The 20,642-nt window shown below is 38.6% G+C and overlaps 1 protein-coding gene across 5 annotated transcripts in view; it reads left to right on the plus strand.

The window, feature by feature from the left end:
- The window catches only part of chl1 (cell adhesion molecule L1 like), a 305,075-nt gene that overhangs the window by 84,424 nt on the left and 200,009 nt on the right, over positions 1 to 20,642 (plus strand). For all 5 annotated transcript variants that reach the window (XM_016991664.2, XM_062969716.1, XM_008105361.3 and 2 more), the window contains exon 2: positions 6,872 to 6,966. The gene's annotated coding sequence lies outside the window, so the exon portion shown is untranslated. The remainder of the gene's footprint in view (positions 1 to 6,871; positions 6,967 to 20,642) is intronic.

Genomic DNA, 20,642 nt, shown 5'->3' on the forward strand with positions numbered 1-20,642 from the left:
TGAAAATTGAAGATGCAATGAGATGGCTCTAATAAAAGCAAGTGTGATTGCAAAGCACGGGGACTCAAGGGGAGACTGCAAGACTTGGGTGAACACTGGTCCATATACAGACTGAGTAGTGCAACGAACACAGATTTACTGTTCTTTTTCATTTCCTGATCGCCTATTCCCTGAGATAATAACTTTGAAAGTACTACATCTTGCAACTGCTTGCTCTAACCAGAATATATAAATGATTATAAATCCTTTTATCCAGACAACAGAACAACAGGACAGCATTTAAGACTGTGATGCTGTCAATGAAGTCATTGTTTCTGGAAAGCTGGCCCTTTTTAAAAGTGGCTGTTGGGGTTAGGAGGCTCTCTGCAGCTGCAAAAACACTCCAGTCCCGAATTATCCATATAGATGTTTTTCAGGGCAAAGGATGCTTATAGAAGTAATGGGAAACATTTTCCCCCCATCACTACCACATCAAAGACTCTTTTGTGCATCTTAGTGAATCTTTTCAGCATCACTAGCTTTGTCTCCCTGTGAAACAATCAATTGGTGCCCTTGACTCCCAAACAAGGTAGACATTATTGTCATAGAATAGCATTTCCCTGCTGAGATTAAACAGCAAGTCTTTTCTGAAATCTAGGTGGATATTGTTGTTGTTTCTTTCCAATTTTCTCTATGAACACAGCATATCAAACTGCATTACTGCAATATTACCATGCCACTTGCTAATTTCCTCCTCCTGACAAAAATGTGGAATTCAAATCCTCCACATTTCAGTTATAGAAAGTGGCAATTGTACTTGCCACAGATGACTTAATGTTACACCAGACTTTCCTATACAGATATGTCATATATGCTCAAGTGAAAGTTAAGTTTTTCAGCTCTGTTTAAGGGCTGAAAAAGCCCGTCTCAGCTTATACTCGAGTGAGGGTCCTGGTCGGCTTATATTCAGGTCAGATTATACTCAAGTATATAAGTAATTAGAGTAAGACAGTCTTATGTTAAATCACAGTTTTATGTAAATATTCAAAAACATTTAACCAGCGTTTACCCCAATTAATGTAATTTTATTGGGATTTATTTTTATTTTTGAAATTTACCAGTAGCTGCTGCATTTTCCACCCTGAGCTTATACTCAAGTCAATAAGTTTTCCTAGTTTTTTGTGATAAAATTAAGTGCCTCAACTTATATTCGGGTTGGCTTTTACTCAAGTATATACAGTATGTTTCAGGGAGCTGTGTCAGAAGCAGAGAGTACACAGGTGTTGATGTATGTCTTTTAGTTGTTTCTGACTTAAGGCAATCCTAATCCTAAGATGAACCTGTTACAGAGGTTTCGTGGCAAGATTTGTTCAGAAGAGGTTGGCCATTGCTTTCCTTTGAGGCTTAGAGCGTGTGATTTACGCAGTGGGTTTCCATGGGCAATTCTTTGTGTAAAGAGTAAGCCAGTGCTCATACGTACTGCACCACACTGGCTCTCAACATGACCTCACATATATACATAAACAGTATGATGGCACAGTGTGTTAAAGCGCTGAGCTGCTGAACTTGCAGACCAAAAGGTCCCAGGTTCAAATCCCAGGAGCGGAATGAGTGCCCGCTGTTAGCCCCAGCTCCTGCCAACCTAGCAGTTCGAAAACATGCAAATGTGAGTAGATCAACAGGCGCTCCATGCAGTCATGCCGGCCACATGACCTGGAGATGTCTATGGACAATGCTGACTCTTTGGCTTAGAAATGGAGATGAGCACCAACCCCCAGAGTCGGTCACGACTGGGCTTAACGTTAGGGAAAACCTTTACCTATACAAATCAGACATTTATGAGTGTTCTATCTGCTGACTAACAGAATCATTGGACATGTATCTTGATTTTTTTTTAAATGCTGACTTTGTGTTAAAAGAAATGAAAATTCTAGATGTAGCAGGGTTATTACATTCTTAGTATGGGAGAGATTGTCATGTTATGGTGAAGGGTAAAGAATGATTTTGTAATTGTCTATTGTGTGAAGCAAAATATTCCATGAGATTAAGCTTGGGCTTTCCCCTGTAGCTGTTGGTGGTATTTGAGAATTGGCTAGCCTATCAAAGGTTATTGAGTTTTGAAGATAAGTAGCAACCATCTGGAGGCACAAATTGTGACCAATTAGGGAGAGCATATCATGTTGGAGATAACTGCCATTTGAGAGTGTGCTGGGCAGAAGAAATTATTATACGTTTATACCCAAGAATCTCTGAATGTCATATGAGAAAATCAATTTGAAATATCTAAAACAATTTAAAGAAAGAAAAATAATGTAAAAGCTAAAATTCATATCAAACCATTTAACATTTAAAGCAAGATGGACTAAAAGCAATTAAGGGCACTTAAAACAATTTAAGACCATTCTCTTGTACAAATTTAGATGACTCTATTCATGTTCACAAAGCTGTAGTAAACATCCATGTCTTTAACTGGTACGAGGATTGCAGCAGTACTGGTCTCAACTGGGCATCTAAGGAAAGATATTCCATAACAGTGGTGCCACTGTAGATAATGCACTCTTCCATGTCAGCATATTGCCCTGACTGATAGGAAACAGAGGAGCATCCCTCCAGCAAACCTGAGACTGACATATATATATAGAAATATATATCACCATGCTTAATACATCCCATATGCATGGGGGTATTGGAATAATGATACAAAAGGTTTGCTAGGGTAGATCCTCTCTCACCCAGACTCAGCCCCCCCCCCCCCGAACCAAAATCCCAGCCCCTCCCGAATCAAAATCCTAGCTACAGGCCTGAGTCTAATGCAGTGGTTCCCTACCTTTGGGCCTCCAGGTGCTTTGGACTTCAGCTCCCACAGTTCCTAACAGCTGGTAAACTGGCTGGGATTTCTGGGAGTTGAAATCCAAAACACCTGGAGGCCCAAAGGTTGGGAATCACTGGTCTAATGCATGCATAGTCCAATCAGGAAGTTACCATACATGGACTATTGTGGCTAAATTATCTCTTTTGTCCCAGAACATATTGCATACCAGCCATTCCCAAACTGTACTTCAACTCCCATAATTGCTGATGATTGATCAAACTGGATAGAGTATTTGGGAGCTAGTCTGAAATACCTAGAGCAGTGGTTCTCAACCTGTGGGTCCCCAGATGTTTTGGCCTTCAACTCCCAGAAATCCTAACAGTTGGTAAACTGGCTAGGATTTCTAGGAGTTGTAGGGCAAAACACCTGGGAACCCACAGGTCGAGAACTACTGACCTAGAGTTTCCAAAATTTGGGAACTTTGGTATAGACCACTGTTTCTCAAACTCTGCTCCTCCAGATGTTTTGAACTTCAGCTATCACAATTCCTAACAGCTGATAAGCTGGCTGGGATTTCTGAGAGCTGAAGTCCAAAACACCTGGAGGAGCAGAATTTGAGAAACACTGCTGTAGACTGTATTCTGCAGAACAGTTTGTTTGGACCATTCTCTCTCTTTCAAGATTAAAGATAGCAATATCACTTCAGGTCTTCATAATCCAGAAGATTTTTTTTCAGGAATTCTCCCATGATTAAACCATGGCAAAGGCTGAACATACAGAACAATTCTCTTAGGCTCCTATGTAACAGTGACATTCACCTTTTCAAGAGAGGGTTAATTCATTAAAAAAAATCATTCAACCTCTCTTCATTAGAGCCCTCATTATGGTAGATGCATGTTCAAGATGCAATCAATTAAATTGGCAGTGGAGCTGCACTTGCAATAGTGTATGGAATTTGTCATGATATTCCTATTTTAGGCATGGACATCTGCTAGGAGAAATTCTATGGCACAGAGCTGCATGCATAAAGATTTGGGAAGTTATCCCACTTGGGAGGGAGGGAGCATCATATATCTGTGGCTTTATGCCCTGTTGCATTAGAAAGCAAATTGTATCATTTCTCAGATCTCATCAAACATTATTTGCCCTTTCTCCAGTAATCATGCATTTTGAAATTTTCAAACGAGCGAGTGCAGTTCCTGCCCACTCAGTGTTTTGCTTTATTTTTAAAAAAAACTTTGGGGGAAAAATATTGGGGGATACTAGAATTTCCCTTCCAATTCTGCAACTCCCAAGTAGACAGGAAGCATTGATCTGGGAAGACACACACCGCTTTGGGGATTTAGACTTTCCCTTCCAATCCTGCAACTCCTGAGGTGAGAGCAGATCTCTCTCTCCCCCCCCCCCCACCCCCCATTCTCTGAGTTCCTCTCCTTCCTCCCAATCTCACAAACTAGCTTTAGTGCAATTTCGAAAGTCAAGTTTACTATAAAGACGAAATGATAGGAAAAACAAAGTGATAGTATTTTGAAATTTTGGTATTTTAATGATTAAAATATTATTTTTAATTACCATGCCAGGCTTACAATTGCGATTTCTGCGCTCAGAAGACGATCTCTGCTCATCTCTCTCTCCCCCTCTCCTTTTCAGACACTTCAGAAACACTTCTCTGATGACACATGACAGATGCAGGGAGGATGTCCTCTTGTGTCATGTGATGGGCTCTGTTATACATTGTTTCCTTTCTGTATTACAAGTATTTAGAAACAGGGATGGGGGGGCTGTTTGATAATGTCCTTACTGAAAACTAAAAATACAGTTATGTGTACATGATATCACCTTCCCCTCCCCTAAAACAACATGTGGCTAGGCTACGGAATCCTTTTCATCATGCTAGAAATGTTTAATGGTGTTCGTTCTTACTACTTTTTAACCACCCATCTACAGTGCAAAGCAGTTATTTGGATCCATTACTTAGGCAATTCACAGTTCACATTGCTAATTTAGCCTTTTTAAGAACAAGGAATTATCACAGATGTATATACAGTGAGACCTTGGTATCTGCTGGAGTTTGGTTTTAGGACCCCTTGTGGATATCAAAATCCATTAATATTCAAGTCCCATTATATGTGATGGTATAGTAAGGTGGTGTCTTTAATTTAAAATTGCAAAATCGAAATTTGTTTTTTAGAATATTTTGAAGCTGTAGATGGATGAATTCATAGATGAAGAATCTGTGTACACGGAGGAATGACTGTATACCCAAATAGCAGCTTGAATGAATGAAATTATTAATGAAATAAACTGTGTCAGATCTTATTCCTGGAGGCATCACAATAACTGTGGATGAAATGCTTCATGTCTGGGTGATCACTTGCATATTGAGTAACCACAACATTTATAACCCTAAGTGAATCTTGACTGCATGTTTATATTTATAATGTTTAAAAAATTAAATAAAAACTGTTTAAGATTCTGTCTTGTCTTTGGTGTGACACCTCAATGTGATTGTTCTTTTAGATATGAAAATGTAAGGGAAAGAAATTTCTCCCAGGGGAAATAGCAACTTTAACTAGCTTGAGACCGGATAAAGAGATTACCGAGTAGCAAGGGAAAATAAAGAAACCAGTCAACTATATTTCTGTTCCCAGCATGCAGTATAATTCAAGCAGTGATTTACACCAGGAGGGAGAAAAACTCACAATTAAATATGAAAAACAATGAATATTTTAAAAAGTTGGAATCTGGTTCTTCAAATATGCAAATTATTTCCACTGAATGGCTTGAAAATTAGCTTGTTTTTCCCCCAGTGAGAGTAAAATTGAATAGAAGAAAATATAAATACACCAAAGTAAGGCATTATGTGCTACCCCCTCGTCGTTTCTCTACACTAAGCAACTACTTCTTCCTATTGTTCTACATCTTCCTCTGTATTTATTGAGCTACAAGATTTGTTTTATTTGTTTATTTGTTTCTCTTTCTATCCTGCTTGGGGAGCCTAACAAAATGAAATCAATTACATAAAATAATAAATCTATGATTAAAACATTGCATTCATTAAAAACTTAAATTAAAAGCTATATTCAATAAATAAAAACCATAAATAAAACACATCTATAAGGAATAATAATAATAATAATAATAATAATAATAATAATAATAGCACTTATAAGAATGAAATCTACTCTGCAGTTAATCATCTTAAACACTAAAGCCCTATCTAAATAAAATGGTGTTACCTGCTAACGGTAAGCCCAGCTAGTCTCCCATGGCATCTGGCCCCAAGATCAGCCACTTAAAAGGCCTTCTGTGCATTGACGGAAGAGTGAGGAAGCATCTACACTACAGAATTAATGCAGTTTGACACCACTTTAACTGTCATGGCTCAATGCTATAGAAGCCTGGGAAACAAGGTTTTAAATATTTTCTGCCAATGAGTACTGGTCTCTCGCCAAACTACAACTCCAAGGTTGCATTGAGCCATGGCTTTTAAAGTGGTATCAAACTGTATTAATTATACAGTTTAAATGAAACTAAAGAAGGCCTTCTTCCAATGACTGTAAAACTGAAATGGGATCGCGTGGGAGAATTCAGTATTACAAAGAGTCTAATACTAAGTCATGTTGGGCTTTGAAAGTTAATTTAGCACTTTGAATGGTGCCACCAGCAATCCCGTGAAGCTGTTAAAACAAAGGAGCTATATAATCCCAATGAATGTGATCAACTGTCTGCCTACAGGGTTATGGACCAAAACCTTTGCAAAGACAGTACTGTAAAGAGCATGTTACCATAATTAGAATATAATGTAACAAAGGAATGATAGAAATAGTTAAAGTTTAAGGTGTGTGGGAACCTTTTAAAATAACCTACAATCCAAATATATGATTTTATCATCTTTCTAGGTTAACTGAAAAGAGTTAGGAAATGTTACTTTCCCAACCTCTAACCTATAAATATATGTGAAATGCACCCAGTTACAGTTTTGAAAAATTAGTACTGCCATTATTCATCAAATTCTAAGTCAACCAAAGATAATGGTGATTCAGCTGTTAAATAGCTTCTTTTTGCTTATTTTTTCAGTTTGCTGTAAGGTCCTGTGAATTGGAAAAAAAATGAAACTGATTTGAAAGTGCCATCCTATCCAGTGGAAGAAACAAAAGGAATTGACCTTACTGGTGAGTATATTTATATCATGTTTATTATCTCTGATAATTTAGAGGCATAAAAATTATCTCAAGGCAATACTGACCATTTAATATATTCAGTACAATTGGCAGTCTTTGTCGTGTTACAGTATTAGGGCAGGGGTTTATTTAAACAAAAGCCAATAAAAGCTTATTGAATTGTAATAATCTGCAATACTCAAGCAAGGTAAGGCAAGACCATATTTACTTAGAAAGCAAACTAAAGTTTTGAGTCTTTCAGGGTCTGGCCAAAATTACAGAATTATCGTATAGTACACAACCAGCATAATGATGAACAGAAGCCAAAGTCAAAAGTCCAGTTAATGCAGACAAGCCAAGTATCACAGAGCCAGGTCAGGAATAAGAACAAACAATAATCAGTATTACAGCTCAGTAGTCAGATACCAGGAGTTCACTTATGATAGTTCATAAGCAAGACTAAGAGTCCAAGAGTGTAAACCAAAATCAGAATTCCAAAGTTTAGCCAGATAGTCAGAGAAATATACTGAAGTCTATTCCATAAATCAAGCCAGGAAGTCAGTCCAGAAATCAGAATCAAGGATTCAGGATACAAGAGAGTCCAGAACAGGATTTACAGGAACCAAGGTCAGAATCTAGAATTTAACCCAGCGGCAGCAGAGCCAAGATCCAAGGTATGAGGCTATCTCGTACAAAAAGCGATTCTTTTCTAGACTCTTTTATCATGAGATCTCGGCTGCTGGCCATTTCAGCAAGCCATCACAGGCAATCCCAGAAGCCTGTGATTTTTTTTTTTTTTGAGAAGGTGATTAGATTAACCCCTTCCAAACTTGCTGCAATACAGAAAAGAATCCTGCCCTCAGAAGCAGCCAAACCAGGCCAGACAAACTGCTGGCCATAACAGTTTTTCTGAAGGTTATTCTGTCCATATATACGCAAGGATACTTTCATTGATGGTTGCATAGAAAGAAATTAAATTGATTGTGAACTAATATGGGGAAAATCTTTCTCTCAAAATTTGGATTTACCTTATATGTATCAGAAAATCTGACATGCCAGGACAAATATGGCAAGGAATTTGACTTGCACATATTACTATGGACCATTCAAAAGTGGATTCAAAACTGTTTTTCATTCCACTTAAGTAAAACTCTGACTCACTGAAATCAAGCTCAAAACTATTCTTGTTTAAACATTTGCTAGGATTTCAGGTCCTCCCACAGGCAAGGAAGTAAATTGAATGAGATTTGTGTGTCTCAGGCTGCCTATACTAGAATCTGCTACTGTGGTCTATTAAATTTGAAGTGCTCAAGAGTATTTATTTCTACATTGTAGAATTGAACTTGAAATAAACAGGATTAGTTGTGCTGGTTGCATTGCAAATTAGTAAAACCAGGTGTTACAGATGGTGAAAGACTGTTTCCTTTTAACATATAGAAAATAGATTGGTTGAAAGCTGCAGCACCCAGTACCCAGATAATACCACTTTAGCTTACTGACATCTAAGGGGTTTGAGAACATGACTTTGAAACTTAATTTTACAACACATTGAATGTAAGTGATATGCTGCAGTCATCTATAACTAACCACAGGAAGGATGAAACACTTAATCCTAGAACATTGCCTTACCACTGCTGTTATAGCTATCATTCAGAGGGACTGATCACTTCAAATAACTGCATTATTCTCTATTGAGTAACTCAAATGGGATGAACTGTATCATTTTGAACAATTCTTCCCTAGGAAAGAAAATATTGAGTAAAGTGAAAATGATGTGAAAAAAGTTTGGAGTTGTTCTTGCTGTTGCTGTGCACGTTGTATCTGCTATTTTGTCCTGTTGACTATTGCTGGCTGAACATTACACCCTGCTTGACTCACCATTAGTCTCTTAACTGTGTGAATGTTCAGGACAGTATAACCAACTATTCTGTGCGGCATATTTCCCCCCTCCCCCCAAAAAAAAAGATCAGGGAAAGATCAGGCTTTAACACTTTTTAAACTGTGAACATTGCAAATAATATTGTGAAATGCCTTGCTGTGTGCTCTTCAAATGAAGAGAACTCTGTTTGTTTGAAAAAAATGATGCACATGATCTGTTTTGTCAACTTAGTTGTGCTTTTCAATGGGGTGGTGATTGTTGCTGTGCAGAAAAGTGGAGTTGACATTTGCATTATTCTGAACTTTTAAGATTTGGCTGGGAAGAAATGAATTTCAGATTTGTTTCAGAAAGCCTAGTTTCATGTTAAAAGACCACTGAATACAAAGAGTCTGTCTTAGTGATGACGTTGCCAAAAATGTTATTGAATGAAAAAAGAGGCCTGACACCAGCAAATTATTCCTCGGAAATTTATGGGTTTTTTCCTCCAAAATAGTGTCTAACTTTCTGGCTGTTTTACAGTAGGAACACAATTTACAAAAGACCCTTGTCATTGTTACAAAGTGTATCTATGAATTTCCATGCCTTCTTAACTACATTCAGAATAATTACATGAGAATAAAATGCCCATATTGTAATGTCCACTCTAAAAAGAAGGCTCTTCTTAAATCCTATGCAATAATTTGCATTTTAAGTTGCCATTTATTGGGTTTTCCTTTGTCCCATGCATCAGCCATTGATAATGTGAAAAATAACTGTGAAGGAATGTGAGACAAAAACTGCTGCTATTCTTTATTTTTCTGCATTTACTTGCTAACGTCTCACTTCTCTTTCTACTATCTCTAATATGTGCAAATCATTCACTATTTATTATCGCTTCTCGGCCATTTGACTAAGATCAAGTGTAGTATATTTTTTAAAAGTTAGTAAGGAGTTGGGGGTTAATATGGAATCATTTCATTATTACAAATGAATGAGACAATTTTTAGTACTTCAGAATTCCTCTTCAAAAATACATTCCTTTTTAAAGGGAAGTGGGTATGAGATCTATGAGTTTTTACACACACATACACACAGCTGCTGCTTCCAAGAAGCCACATCTGTTCTTTGTGCAAGATTACTGCTTCCTGTGCAAATAAAGTGCAGTTCGGCCCAATAGAGGAGCAAACCAATTTTGCACAACACCATATTACTATTTTGTCCTTTTTATTGTGAATTTTTTTGTTGTATAATAGTTTTACAAGATCTTTTTGTTTATGGTTGCTGTTTCTTTGTGTAGAAAACAGAAGTATCTCACACACACAAAAACAAATGCATGTTGTTTATCAACAACTTATTTTCGTAAACCCCCACAATTCTCTTGCATAAACCAGAAAATTTCCTGAAATACTTCAGAACATGTGAGTACTGGGCAAGTGCTCAAAATTCTTGCCAGTGTTTTATTCTTCCTGATAGGGGGGTGATCTACACCAGTGGTTCTCAACCTGGGGTCCCCAGATGTTTTTGGCCTTCAACTCTCAAAAATCATAACAACTAGTAAACTGGCTGGGATTTATGGAAGTTGTAGGCCAAAAACATCTGGGGACCCCAGGTTGAGAACTAGTGATCTACAACTACACAAAGTTGTGGCTCCAGGGGTCATTGAGTTGTTCAAACTGTTTGTCCCCAATTCAAAATAGCAGTGGTGTCAGAGCCCAGATAGTACTGTCAAGCTGAAACTTGATTGGCCTCATTGGACTGTCATCCTTACTTGACATCAGAACAGCTGCTTGCATAATGGGAGAGAAGGAGATTCCCTCTACTTCTTCCTGGTTGCATGGTTGCCTTTGCTAGGAGCTCTTCCAATCTCTCTGGCCAACTGCCATCACAATGAGACCAATAGGGTCCCAAAATACCCCCATTTCATGTGTCAATAAAAAGAAAAAGTGATGGTGCTACCAGCCCATTTGGATAGTACACCAGTTTGTATTACAGCTGGTTATCCTGTTCACACTCACCCAAAGTGTGGGGTTGCTTTGGACTTTTGCTGAAACTGCAGAGCATTCTCTAGACAGCCCTACATAGATCATTAAAATGGGCTTGATCTGACATGCTGTTACCAGATCCAGAAGGCAGCAATGAGTCCCCACTGTTCAGCTGCCCTGGATAAGGTGTGAAAGGTGTGAATTTCCCTACATACAACTGCATTGAGGATACCTGTGTCTCCAAGCCACCAAACCATTAGATGTGAAGAAAGATAAGCCATATTGTTAAATCAGGATTTAAATGTTTAGTTATTGCTTTGAATTATTTTCTCCCTTCTTACTTGTTGGGTTTGCTAGACAAGATGTTTTGAATAATCTATGGTTTTGTGATTAACTGTAATTTGATGCTGTATCAGTGCTTTATCTGTCAATTGTTTTTATTTTGTAGCTCTCTTAGTGTAAACTATTATTGGCATAGGTGCTATTTATTAGAAAGCATGCATATAATGTTTAACTGACTAAGCAAATGAATTCATGTAGTCAATTGTTCATGTGCACTTATTCCTTGAAGAGATGTGAAAACAATTGTTCATTTTTTCTTACTTAGAGTCCTATTAGTATTCTTCTCCCATTCTATGTTAGTTTCTAGTTATAAAACATTTTTTTTCTTTCAACATGGAAATTTTGATATGCATTTTTTCCCAAACTATACATTTTGGGAAGTTTTTTTTAAAGAAATTGTGAATTTTTGCACTATTATGCCCATTGACTAAAGCTTATTTACATGTATTTTCCAAATGCACATATCTCAAGTCATATACTAAATAACCTAAAGGTACTAGACCCCGTCTTATATTGAAAGATAAGTAGGATCAACCCTGATTAGTACTACTTAGTAAGAATGGGCAAATTAATTCGAATCGCCATTAATCGTAATAAAATCATATCTATTTTGGGTTCCAAACAGGGTTCCAAGGTGGTTTGGCACTTCTGAATTAACCTTCCAATTCAAAGTGTTGGAGCCCATCCTCAGAATACCGCCAGATATATGAGAAAGCATTTTCAACCAATCTCCTGACTAGCATCGGGCTTAAGAGCTCCATAGAAACCAAGCCTGGAGTGTTTTTTTCCCCTGGCTAGCACTGGGCTGTTTTGAGACAGCATGGAGTAGTGTACTGGTTTGAAAGTTGGACTACGATTGTGACTTGATTCCCCACTCAGCCATGGAAACCCACTGGGTGATCTTGGACAAGTCACTCACTCTCAGCCCCAGACAACCCAATGAAACAGAAAATAACACTTTCAAACCAGGAACAGATTTCCTTATTCAGAGGCTGATGGTCATTTGTCAGGAGTGATTTGATTGTGTGCTATGATTTCTGTTCCTGGTTGATAAATGTCATTTCCTAATTGGTTCTGTGATAAAAACATGGCAAAACTTGATTACACTGCTAAAACTTTGTCTTTGTGCAAGGGACATCGTCCTATAAATTGTTGAGTCCACAAATTTAACAAAGTTTCAGCCACAAAAACAAAGTTTCTGAAGTAGAACAATGAGTTTCATAGTAAAGAAAACCCAATGAAACAGGAAATAATACTTTCAAACCAGGAACATTTTTTTGTTATTATTAAAAATGTTTTTTTATAAAACTTTGAAAATTCACCAAAAATCTAAGGATAAGTCAAATATTATTAGATTTCGTGAACTAACAGTGGTAAATGTGTTCTACCACTGTAGCAAATTTCATTAGGATAGCTCAAATAATGAGGGAGAGAGAAGCCCCTCAAGTTTCCCCATTGACGATAATGTTTTCCTTCATGCTCATGCGGATCTGCCATTAACGAGGTACATACGAAGATTCTGAAGTTTCAGAAAGTTTTGAACTTTTTACCTTCAAAATTTGGAAATGACTTTAGAAATGAAGTTCCAACGCCCCCTACTTTCGAAGAGAGTTTAGAACCATTTTTTTTCATGGATCGTACATGCCTACTACTTAGACCAGGCCTTGGGGCTGCATTGTGGGCCCAGCCAGGAGGGAGGGGGGCCAGGCACAAGCTGGCTGGGGAGGGCCAGGAAAGGACAGGGCAGGAGTCATCCTCATGTTGTACTCCTGGCATAAGGATGGGGCTACCCACCCCATCCTTATGCTGGGAGAAAGGCAAGACACGCGGCAACTGCCTTTTCTCTCGTGATCCTCAGGCTATCCTCTTGGCATCATGCCAGGAAGAGGGTGAGACAGGTAGTGGCTAATAGGGCTCCAGAAGGCTCTCAGCTACTGTGTGCCTTCCTCATGCCATCCTTCTGCCATAAGGATGGGGCGGCTCGCAGTGTCCTTATGCCGGGAAGAGGGTGAGACACGTGGTGGCTGAGAGCGCTCCAGAGGGCTCTCAGCTGCTGTGTGCATCCCTCCCTCCCTCATATTTTTAGCATTATAATGCGGTAGGCCACCATGTCCTTATCCCAAGAGGACAAGGAAAATAAAGAGAGCATGAGGTGCTGCATCTGGCCCCTGGGCCTTAATTTGCCCATGCCAGACCCTGCATATGACATTGGACTGCACTGAGAAAGGGCTGGTGGGGTCCAATAACTAAAGGTCTGCACTGTGTCACCCTTGTTTTGCAAGATGATTCATACATAGATATAATTGCAAGTACATTGCTTGGGGAGAGAACACTACTTTTACTCCCATCATACAAAGTAATAGGACATTTTGAAGCAATAAGTGAGGTGATGATTACCAAAAGAAGAGAGAGAGAGAGAGAGAGAGAGAGAGAGAGAGAGAGAGAGAGAGAGAGAGAGAGAGAGAGAACTTACTTTTACATTTTGTTACACATGAAGTCTTGTTTTCTAAGTAACCCATTTTCTTCTTTGGCTTTTTCATTCACTCAAAGGCAAGTTTAGAGAACATGTTGTCCCCCACTCCACTGTCTCCAGTCTCAGCTGGCTTGTTCTTTCTTTTTCTGACTCTCTTTCACATGCAAATTTCCAACCGCATTTAAACAGTTTCCAATTGCTCAGACCTTTTTGGTGACCCATGCTCTGCCTGACCAGAGCATGAACCCTTGGTTTGATCATTTATAGGGGTATTCCCTGCCCAGGAAAATAAATATCTTCTATAATACGGCCTTGCAGCACATTGTTAAATGCACAGTCTTTTTGTATGAAAAGCTGCTTCTTTTCTGTTAAGGCTAGTGTGGATTGTATAAATTGCTGCTTGTGCTCAAATGGGCTTTCAGAAATCTTTGCAAGTTCATACCCTTGATCTTTCTTCCCCTTTTCTATCCTTTCTTCTTTCTTTTCTTTTGAAAAATAGCTTTCATCAAATATTTGCTGTTGGTGTTTTAAAGTATAAGGTCCAATTGTGTGCTTTTAAATTCTAGGCATATTTCATCCTGGAGTATAAATTAGGGCAAAGCATCACAATGTCCTTTGTCTTCTTGCTTAAGAAAGCTAGCCAATTTGTTAAAAAGTGGCCTTGGTAATAGTGGTGAGTCATTACAAATTAGTTGTTCTTGGATAAGAATAGAGTTCTAGTATGCTTCATTATAATTGTAATAGTAAATTAATTAATAATGCATGATGGACGAAAGACCCTAGACAGATTTGCTAACTCCCTCATCTCTGAAAATGTGACTTTATTAAAAGCATCTTCAAGGGCAAGTGTCATTGATGGTAGATGTTTGACATTTTTACATTTCTAGGTTTCTACATCTCTTTCAGGTTCAAAGGCTACAAGTATTTGGATGGATGTGTGTCATTAGGCTACATATGCAACCATTTGTTTGCAGCATATATTGATAAAGAGCCAGGCAGTTCTATAGATTTTCTTCCAAGTCATATTCATTGTCCCTCACTTTTTGATACAAAGCAAAGTAGTAAATGATACAAAGCAAATGAGCTCAGCAGCTTTTCTTAAACAGCCAGATTTGATGCCTGCTTTGAAAATATGCAGCTGACTTATCTTAGGCTCCATATTCTACACTGACTATTTACGTCAGTGTTGTGGCAGATCAGCCTGTGGGCAGCCAAAAAATGGGCTGATCTGGTTTAACTTGGGAAAGGCCACTTAATGCAGGAGGAAGGGGCATCTCTGAGCACCAGGTAGGTCATGTTGTGGCTGCTATAGCTGGCGGTAACATTTGGGGGATAACAGTTGGCCCTTGTCCAGTGGTGCTAAACTGGGCAAGGGCCAACTGGCTGGGCAGTCAGAATGTCCTGCATACTGCCAAGGCATCCCTGGAAAACTGCAGAGCAGGTTGGAACTAGCATTTCAGGAGCAAGTTTCATCCCACTCTATGTGGCTCTTTAGAATCACTTTTGTGTTATGTGGATCCTGCAGAGTATCACATCTATAGCTCAATACTAAGGCTGTTGAATGCAAGGAAACTTAGTCCTCGACAAATATGTGTGAAATTGTAGCCTTTACAAATGGAACCATTTTGCATTTACTAATACCTTGCTCAAAAATGGAAAATTATTCAAAACAAGAATCAGATGTTCTTTGCCATCATGACATTTAAAAAAAACAAACAAACAGAGCTTTTAGATGGGTTGAAAGTAAACTTGAAGTGCTGGACTGGAATTTGCAAGATCTAAGAATAGAGGGTTAAAAAGAAGCTGAGCAGGAAACAAAAGGAAGGAGGGAAACACTCAGCGCTAGCAGTTTGAAGCCACAGGGTCAAGAGGAAATAGGAATGGAGAGTACAGGGGTGGAAATGAAATATTTAAACATATAATAACATCTCTAAATATTATACTTCTATAATCTCAATTAGATTTTACATAGAAGTTCTTACTGTTAGAAGGACTGGTGGGGGAGAGGACTGTGCCAACGTTCTTCAGCTGAAATACACACAGAAACCACTTATTAATGTACTTGAGTAAACACTAAACACACACATGCAACTACTTGCTGAAAACAACCTTTTCAGAATCCAGCAAAATCTTCAGCAATATCCACTGTTGCACCATTGTTATTGGAATGACCTAATTGGTCTCATCCCAAAATAACATAGCAACTCCTGCCTTAGGTTTTGACCCCTTCCTGATTCCCATCACAAACAGCAGGATATATAGAACATAATGCATTCCTGGCCCATTTAGGCGTGCGTGACCATATTTCTTATGCATCAGCTAAGCTAGGCAGTTCTTTGAGCCATGTGCTACCTGACTGCTCCCAGGGATTATGCTATCTGCTGGTTCTGTTTGCTTTTACCTCTGCCAGCTGTTCTCTGCACATGTGTCCTCTGTTTCTTCTTTTTATTGTCATCCTGAATTTTTAATTCTAAAAGAGTTGGAAAGGGAGAAACAGAAAAATCAGGTGCTTGACTCAGCTTACATTGAATTTCCACATTGTCTCTGAAAGGTTGCTAATAACAGTTACTCTATACCTTGCAGTATATTAGTTGCCACATGTCAGAGTTTTCTTAAAATGCTATTAAAGTGTGGAACCTGGGATAGCTATAATTTAGCTTTAGGCGACATCCCTAGATTCTGAGTAAATTCCAGCTAATCAAGATCCCCTTTCACACAAGATAATTATAGCACTGATTTCTCTCTAGCTGCATGGATTACATCATGAGGGTAATAATTGAGTTAAACTGCAAATTCTAGAATGCGTAGGGTGGATTGATGGCAGTTATTGCAGAACAGGTACTACAATTGTGAGGAAGAGTGCAAGGCAATATGACACCCCTAACTAAGGTGAACACATATTGAATAAAGAACAAAAAGTGTACTCAGCATTGGTTGGTTATGGCAGTGGTGAGTATGCTTTACGAGTTTACTACACAAGGCAAGAAAATTGTCATTGCAGCTGGACCATCACCTTTGGTGACAATCCTATCGTGTGACACCATGTGCTTCCTGCTACTATAAAACTCATCAATAGCTCCCAATCCTGCAATGTTTCTGCCATCTACTTTGATGTGATGGGTCCCTTCTGCTTCTGTGACATCAGGGGACAGGATTCTCCCCTGTCGTTCTCCCCTTCTCCTTTCAACCCCTTGCTATTCCCAAGTTGGCTATTTTAATTTTATTTTCCATTTTATATTTATATTTGCCTTTTGTTTGGGTTTAAATGCTGAAATTACATATTTGTGTTAAAATAATTATAATCATCATCATCATCATCATCACATTACTGCAGGAATATGGGGGTACAAGTATATGTAGAAGCACAATTGTGAGAACATAGAATGGTGAATTGTCATAATGAAGAGAGGTATGATATAAAAGACACTCAGCTTGGTATATATACGCTATCTGTGGTAATGTGACTGTAGCAGTATACTGGGTTGATGTGGTAAAAATCCACAATGGTTAAAGTGTCATTTTAGTTCTTCTGAATCTTTGTGACTTCTGGCAACTGCGAGCAATATTTCAGACTGCTTTCAAAAGTGATGTTTCCTTTTCCTTTTGTGACCCTCCAAATACCGTGTTCATGAACCCAAATGGGTCCACTGGTGTCTAGTGAGGTTTTGCCATAGCCTGTATGGAACTCCCACTATGGCAGCATGTAGCCCATGGGACATACAATTCCTACCTCCAGTATAACATTTATAATTCCTATGTCCCATCTTTACTCCCTTTCAAGAACTTTAGTTTAATTTCTTAAAGTTCATTTCTGCAACCTGTTCCCCCCTTTTAAGGTTTAATATTTAATACATTTATTTATGTACTTTTTACCACTGTTATGCTTATGCTGTCATTTTACACATGGTCACCTCTCCTGTTAACCGAGGGGTGTGAGGAAAGAAAATTATGCACAGGGGGAGATCTATAAGCCCAGTTCTATGTGCAAATGGTTTTTCCTAGTGACTACCAGCATTCCTCCACTCTATTCTATTTCCTTACATTAGCAGTATAACCCAAAGAGAAGTAAGATTAGACTTACTGGGGAGCTGGTCTTCTACAAGGATGGAAAGAACAGATGGTGTGAAGGCCTCCCACTGCTCCCTTCAATAGCTTTCCAGAGGTTCTCACAATTCATCTTAGTGGACAATGTTCTCTAGACACAGCACCTCCCAGAGTGATGAATTGATTAGCTACACAAATCTTGAATTGTGTATTTCTTCTAATTCTACATAAATGGCATGACCTTGAAGAAATATATGTTGCTTGTCCAATTGTCCTCCGATAGCTTGCCAAAACAATGAATTAGCTACAGGTTATATATGTTGTGATAGCTTGCCGAGTGTTTTAAATAAAGAAGTTCACCTCATGTTAACAACAACAAAGAAATCTGTACTCGTGATTTTTTTTTTTTTTTGGAAAATTGACTTGAATCGTTCTTTTTATAAGAATAAAAAATATCGAAGCATTGTGTTTTAACTACTTTCTAAAGTATAATAGATTTAGTGTACACAAAAGCATTTGGCACAGGAGTCTTCCATGCTGTTTCCATAATTTTCATACATTCTTCTGACTTCATTTAAGAGTTTGTTTTGGAAAACAACACAGTAACTGAAAAGGAAATATAAATAAAAATACAGAGTATAGATTTCTACAACAGAAATTTCAGATGGGAAGATTTGCAAAGCAAGATGAAAACACGTGAGAGATGATCCTAGAGGGCAACTTAATAGATATTCCAGAGATAAACATCATCAGAGAAAAGCTTATCATCAATGGTTAATTTTACATGTTTGAATGTAATTTAGTAATCCAAGGACATACTTTAATGGCAAGGGTATTTTGTGATCAGTGTTCCTTGGGGCTGGATAGTGTGATGCTTCATGAATAAATTGTTTTTTCCCCCATATTATTTAATTCCAGATGTTTTATCTGAACATGACTCTTGGAGACTGAAGCAGTCATAACATTGACATTTTTTACAAGGAAATTTTGTGAGGGCATTTTAATTGATGTATCCCACTGCCACTGGATCCTCGAATCATCATGAAGCATCATGGATAGATGTTAACAAATGTTCAGTAGCTAAAGAGAGGTGATGCCATGTTCAATAGGCCCTAGATGCTTTATGCCTTAGCCCTGGAAATTAAAGAATATACGGCTAGTTGGAAACATACTGGAAAAGAAAAATGTCATATTAACAACTTGCAGTGGACCAAAGCTAGATTAACCCAGTATAACCCATGGCAGACAGTCACAAGAAATGGAAAAAACATCATGAAAACAGCTAGGAGCCAACTCAGAGAGAGTCCAGTTTTTCATGCTTGTGTAGACAAACCCTTTGTCTCTATGACCCTAGGTTCAGATTTCTGCTCAGCCATGACAATCTACTGGATGACCTTGGGCAAGTCACACTATCTCAGCCTTAGAGGAAAGCAATGGCATTGGCAACTCCCCTATGAATAGGTCTTTTAGAAATCCATAGGATACAGACACTGTCAGGACCCAGGCTGCAGAGCACCAATAACCTTACACAGAGGCCAGTCTCTATCTAATATCTTTATTAAAGAAATATATAAAATCAATAAAAACAAGTGAAGAATATAGTTCAGAAGCAGACCTTTCAGATAAGGTCAAATATAGTCCAGAAATGTATTGTCCAATATAAGATATTAGAGTTCAAAGTTTTAATCCACTTGACCGAAACACACACTTTGCCAAGCAATAGTGTGGGGAATAACAGAGTCTTTAAAGTCCAATGAAGCTTGACAACAAGGCTGGAAATAAACTTGATTCTCGACTAGATCCGTGACTGGAGGCAAGACGAACATGAAGCATGAAACAGAGTCCGTGGTAAATCCGTGAGACAGGGCAAGGCTTGAAGCTTGATCCGGGAAGCAAGGAACTGGGATTACGAAGTCCACACACGATCTCTCTCCTCAAGCTGATCAATTGACTCCGCAAATATCCCTTGCGCCAAACACCTATATTGGGTCTCGTTTTCCCGCCAACAGAACTCTTTCCCTAGAGAACGAGAAGCGAAACCCAACTCTGTCCAGATGCATGACTCCTTAGAATTTCCCAAGGGAAGCAGACCTAATCAGCCATTTGTTTGGCAGCGATTCTCAGGCTTCTGCGATTAGCCTCCCTGACTCCCCTATCTTTAGTATAATTGTCCCTCCTGGAAAACGGGGGGGGGGGGGGGGAGTTCTGCCCAAGGCCTGTTTGGCTGAATTCTTGAGGGCAAACGTCAACATCCTGCAGGTGAAGAGGCTCCGGCTCTTGCTGAACCGGCGAAAATCCCATGTTTTCCTCTTCGTCTGCCACAATAGTACTAGGAACAGGACTACAAGGCCCATGAGTCATCACAGACACCATAAGTCAAAATCAGCTTGAAGGCACATGGCAGTAGCAGTGTAATCTCATATCTACATGTATGAACTCTGCCAAGTATGCATTTCACTAGATGTGACTAGCTACCCTGTTTCCCCTAAAATAAGACATCCTCAGAAAATAAGACCTAGTACAGGTTTTGCTGAATTGCTAAATATAAGGCCTCTCCCGAAAGTAAGACCTAGCAAAGTTCTTGTTTGGAAGCATGCCCGCTGAACACAACACAAGAGCATGCAGTACTGGTAAATGTACGTACCATAGAGTGTTTGTTGTACATGGAAATAATGGTAGTAACAAGAAATTCTTGATAGCATTCACAGTTTGTCTGGTTATGCCAGTTTGTGATGACAACTACTGTACAGTATATAATAAATGTTCGTTTTTTTGTACAACAATAAATGTGAATTCTTCTTCATGGAAAAATAAGACATCTCCTGAAAATAAGACCTAGCGCATCTTTGGAAGCAAAAATTAATATAAGACACTGTCTTATTTTTGGGGAAACACGGTAGTACAAGCCTTCTCTACAACAAAGGAAGGGGTATGCCCTTTAATGTTCCACTCACTAGCACTAATCCAACTTGAATGGCTGATTAAAAAC

This window comes from Anolis carolinensis, chromosome 2, assembly GCF_035594765.1.
Source record: "Anolis carolinensis isolate JA03-04 chromosome 2, rAnoCar3.1.pri, whole genome shotgun sequence".
Lineage (NCBI taxonomy): Eukaryota > Metazoa > Chordata > Lepidosauria > Squamata > Dactyloidae > Anolis > Anolis carolinensis.